Source organism: Nuphar pumila, chromosome 9, assembly GCF_984573655.1.
Source record: "Nuphar pumila chromosome 9, dmNupPumi1.hap1.1, whole genome shotgun sequence".
NCBI classification, from domain to species: Eukaryota; Viridiplantae; Streptophyta; class Magnoliopsida; order Nymphaeales; family Nymphaeaceae; genus Nuphar; species Nuphar pumila.
The window spans coordinates 3,852,144-3,858,143 of record NC_143257.1 but is presented as its reverse complement, the minus strand read 5'-3'; the positions used below and the strand labels follow the sequence as shown (position 1 = coordinate 3,858,143).

Below are 6,000 nucleotides of genomic sequence, written 5' to 3'. Positions count from 1 at the left end.
CTGCCAAATCTCGTTGATCATGAAGAGCGCCTGGGATTCCTGATATCCCTTGATTATAGTTGGAAAATTGTTGAGCATGATCCGCTTCATGTTGATCGGCTAAGAGGGTGGACTGGTTATACAAAATAGATAAAAATTAGAAGGTTACATTCATTATAAGCCTTGTGGCCGGAAAAAAAAATCTACATAAAAAAAGTGTAGGTTAGAAAGCCCAAATGAAAGCCATCATCCACTTTCATCATTGAGATCAACATTTAGGAAGATCCGACGATAGAGGAGGCAACTTCTGGCTGGGTAGCTTTCCATCCAAAACTACCCATGCCATCTTCCTCTTAGCAACAAATAATTTCAGAAAGTTAGTGCACATGACTATAATAAAAAATTATATATGAAACACATTAGCTATGATAAACGATTTTATACCATGAATGAGGACCATAATCTTTCCAACACCTCCTTCGGGTACTCTTTTCGTCGAGCGATCAGTTCTGGTAGATGTTGAAGTAGTGACTTCCTAATTTCTCGTATTACTTCTTATAGCTCGAGCCTCGCGTTGCACGTGAATTGATACACATTAACAACCAACTATCAAAATATACTATTTATAAGATAAGTATTGAACAAGTGACAATGTAATACTTATGGTCAACTATTGATATACACTATTTGAATGAGTCATCTTGTGTCAGGCTGAGAAGACATTGCATCCGGCGTTGTCTCATGATGTGTATGAGTACCTAGTGTAGATGGGTCATATGCAGGCGAAACATCATCTACAAAACAATGAGTTAGAAATTCACATAATGCATATATAAACTAATCAACTCTACATTTATTTAAATGATATACCCACTACAACAAATCAGTGAATTAGCGACGACCCTACTCCATCGCTATTTTGTTGCTAAGCCATCGCTAACGTGTTTAGCGTCAGAGTAACGACGAATGACTTTCATCGCAAAATTATAGTCGCTAATTAGCGACAAAAACTATTTGTCGCCCGTTCTGTCGCTAATTTGCGACGAATTAGCGAATGACAAGTTCTATCACAAAGTCGTCGTTACTATAAAAAGATTTTGGTTTTGTGACAGATTAATATCCGTCGCTAATGTTGTCACTAATATAGTGACGAACCCAGCGACGAATTAAGATCCATTGCAAAAACAATGACCAGCTAGTAAATAGCGATGAATTAAAATCCGTCCCTAATTCATCGCTAAATTGCATAGCGGTACCAAATAGCGACGGATATTTCCGTTGCTAATCTGTCACAAAAAGGGAAAAAAATAAAAAAAATATTTAAAACATAAATATCGAGAAAAAATTTCTCATAATACAATTTGTATTTCCTGTACAATTTATATTTCTTGTGAATAAAATACAAAGTACACGTCAAAATACATATAAAAGGAAACTAAAACAATTAATCGATCCACTATAAAATTTGCAAGTTCTAATTATTTACAATTGAACATTTAAATTTTTTAAACAAAAAGAAGGTGCAACAAATACAACACATGAATCTAATCATCGCCAAGATTGTGTGCGTCCACTTCTTTATTGTCTCGATCTGCGCCTTCAACTCCACTACGCTGATTAGCGCCAACCTATAAAAGAAAAAAAAGGTTAGTATTGATAAACAAAATATACTGAAATAAATTATATGCAATGCACATAAGTTAAGGCAATCAAAGTAACATAAAATCTAACGACATACAATACATAACATGAAACTTTTATACCTGAGATTCACCTGCAGACGAAGTTCTTCTGTTCTGAAAAAACTACTCAACTCATTACAGACAATGTCGAAAATTGCTTCATGTAAGTAGTCACGCATTGTGTTCTTAACGAGCTGGCGTATACCATCCCAAGAATTAGGCGGGCCAGTCGGATGCTTTGAGCTGATGCTGACGGGAGAACTCTGTGAGCAGTGACTGAAGAAGCAACGACTGGTGAGGTGTTCATATCACTCCCAAACCCGATCACACGACCCTTTTTGGGTTCACCTGTTGCAGTCACCCATGCTGCAGGATCAAAAGGTGGATGCTGAGTGGAGTCATCGCTATATTGCTCTATCATCTGTTACTCATATGACTCCTACAAAGTAATGATTACAATATGAATTAATAATTAAGAATTACAATGTCTATAATAACTTGTATATTACAATGATTATTAATACAATAAATACATACCATTGTCGTTCTCGCCTTCCCTGATGTGAACTCTCCCGTGGTCTTACGTTTATGTGTTTCAACAAACACATCCTTATATGGCACAATGCCTTCTTTTTCTGCTTCCTGTGAAGTTAAATGATAAAAGAATTATTTAACAAGGTTGCAACAATACTTATAAAATTGACAATATATATATATATATGAACAACTGGTGTAGGTAGATCATGTATAGACGAAACATCATTTATAGAAAAATATGTTAGAAATTCTCAGAATACGCATTTAAACTAATCAAGTATACAATTAGTTAAATGATATACCTATCAAAGCAGCCCGTGAAGATGAAGGTTGAGACTGACTAACACTGGATGAACGACCACTGTAACCTCCACGAACCATATTCTAACAAATCAAAAATGTCATGTAATACATTAAAATAATTTGAAATCATTCACATCAAATATTGCAATACATCAAAATTATTCAAACACGTTACAATACATTCAAATCATAACTCGATACGAATCGAAGATACATAATCAAAGAATAAAAAATAATTTTGTATAACATTCAAACATTGGAATACCTTCAAATCATTCACATCATTGCAATATATTTTAATACATTCAAATAATTCAAATCATTCACATCAAGTATTGCAATACATTCCAATCATTCAAACACGTTACAATACATTCAATAGAGGTTTGTATTACAAGATTTTGCTCACTAGCTCGAGAATTTTTTCTCATCACTTGTTTGACTTTCAAATTCTTCATCTTCCTCCTCTTCTTTATCTTCTTCTTTTTTTTCATTGTTTGCCCATTCACTTGGTATATCGTTTGGATCACATTCTTCTATGAATAAAGTATCGACCAATGGAGATATGACATGCATATCATGCGCGACATCGTGACCATAAGAGAAGTCATAGATATCATCTGATTGATAGTAATCACTCTCTTCAATTAACTTGTCTTCCTGTAACTGATCATACTCAGGGTATAGTTTGGACTTCACCTTGCAAACTGCCCACTATTCATTTCTATCTGACTTCTTTGTACTCGGATATGAAGTATAGTAAACTTGTTGAGCTTGCAAGGCTAATATGAATGATTCATATGTTCCAAACCTTGATTTATGATTCCCCTCCACAATGCCTGAGACTTTGTCAACTCTTGTTGCAGTTGGATCAAACCAATGACACTTGAATAAAACTACCATATTATTTATGCCTATGTAAGTCAACTCCATTATTTCCTCTATAACACCGTAGTAATCATGTTCATTTTCACTGTAACAGCTACCCTTGACACACACGCCACTATTCATCATTGATTTGTTTATACCGTAGTCTTTTGTATGAAATCGATAACCATTTACGATGTACCCGTTGTAACATTGCACAACTTTGGTCGGACCATTTTGTAAATCACATAATCCTTGATCTTTAACATCACCATGGTGAACCTACAAACATAAACAATGAAGAAGACAATTTATGATCACAACCAATTAAGTAACTTAGTATTGTTTACACATAGACAATTTATGTCATCATCCTTACCAACTCTTTCAACCACTCCATAAACTTAGTTTCACGTTCTTTTTGCACTTTTTCATCAGTGAGATGTAAAACTTTTCTTCGCAACTCCAGATCAAATCGTCTGCACTCAACAAATACTTATATTACCGAACCATGTATGCACATATAGAACATAAAAGGATTTAGATTTGTGTTATGTCTACATGTACTTACTCGATGTATGGGTCGATCGCTGAGCAATTAAAAACAATATAGATTTGTGTTGCATCTTGCTCTCGATCTGCCAAAAGTCTTGATTAGCAACTACCAAATGCATGCCCAAGTGGTTGAAATATCGACAGTTTGTCAGGTACAATAAATTGTTCTTCATCATCGTTACGAGGTAGGCAAGTGTAACGTGTTGGAATGTGAGGTTTAAAGTAGATAGATGAGAAATTTGAAATCTCTTCTAAAGTGTACGCCTCACAAATAGAGCCTTCTACTCTTTATTTATTCCGAACCTTTTTTTTGAGGTCAAACATGCATCTGCCAAAAATATACATCTCAAATTTGAAATATTTGTCATTAAAGAGAAAAATATAAGAAAAAATATACCTTTCAAATGGGTACATCCACCGATATTGCACTGGACCACCAACCCTTAGTTCATATGGCAAATGTATGATCAAATGTTCCTGTTCTAAAAAATCCACTCAACTCAGATAATACCCCCCATATAGGTTTGTCTAACATATCATGGAATGCTAGGGGTATCAATCGTTGCATAAAGATATGACAATCATGGTTCTTCAACCCATATAATTGTCCATCGTCAATCTTCACAGCCCGAGCAATGTTAGAGACATATCTATCTAGAAATCTCAATTGTCTCAATCATTGACATACATACTTTATTTGATCCGGTCGAAGCACATATCTTGCCTTTGGTTTCAGTACTTTGCCATTATACTCTTTGAGTTTCAATTCTGGTCTTTTACATATTACTTTTAAATCCATACGGGCCTTCGAATTATCCTTCGTTTTCCCTTTAACATTTATTACTGTATTGAACACATTATCAAACAAATTTTTCTTCACATGCATCCAAATTATGTCGTATCAATAAGGTCGACCAATATGGTAGTTCCCAAAATATAGATTTCTTTGTCCAATTGTGATCCGCTCAAATCCAAGGAAGGGCATCAGACTACGAGCATCTGTTAATACATCTGGACAGTATCGTAATCTTCTTAAAATCTCTATGCTAGACAATCTTGTCGGTGGACCTTCCATTTCAGTTGTGTTTGCTCAAAACACATTCTTTTGTCTTCTGAATGGATGGTCGCTGGATAGAAATCAATGACGATAATCAAACCTCCATGGCTTCCTTCCATGCGTCAATCTAAATGATTTTGTGTCCTTCATGCAGTATGGACATGTCAACCTCCCATGTGTGCTCCAACCAGATAACATACCATATGCAGGAAAGTCATTGATTGTCCATAGAACAGTGACCTTCATATTGAAATTTTGTTTTTTGTGGGCATCGCACGTGATAACACCGTCATCCCACAGTACTTTTAGTTCATCAATCAATGACCTTAAATATACATCAAGATTTTGGCCAAGTGAGGTCGGACTAGGGATCAATAGAGACAAGAAAAGATTCTGATGCTTCATACACAAGTTTGGTAGAAGGTTGTATGGAGTTACAAATACTGACCAACATGAGTATGTAATTGATCTACCCCTAAATGGATTAAATTCATCTGTACATAGACCGAGTCTAGCATTTCTCACTTTCATTGTGAAGTTTTGATGAGTACGGTCAAAGTGCCTCCAAGCTTCCTCGTCAACAGGATGCGTGATCCTGTCTTCATCATGCCAAACTTTATTTGCATGCCATCTCATGTGTTTAGCTGTCCTTGAAGACATATACAATCATTGCAATCTAAGGGTGATAGGAAAATAGCGAAGCGACTTGTATGAAACTTCTTTTGAACTCGTGCTACCATTGCCTCTTGTCTTTGGCTTGAACCGAGGATGCCCACATGACAGACATGATATATTGTTTTTCAGATCCTTGAAATACATGCAGTGATTTGGACAAGCATCTATCTTTTGATACCCCATACCTAGAGCATTGACCATAACCTTCGCACGATAGAAATTTTGTGGTAATTTCTCATCTTTAGGCAGCATACTCTTCACTATTATGCACAAACGATCAAAACATTATTGACTTAAATTATACTCGGACTTCAAATTCAGTAGTTGAAGAATTGCAGACAAGAT

General features: G+C 35.4%; 1 pseudogene; it reads right to left on the bottom strand.

Moving 5' to 3' along the window:
• Positions 1 to 247: 247 nt before the first annotated feature.
• Positions 248 to 6,000, bottom strand: part of LOC149828242 (laccase-17-like) — a 34,992-nt pseudogene continuing 29,239 nt past the window's right edge.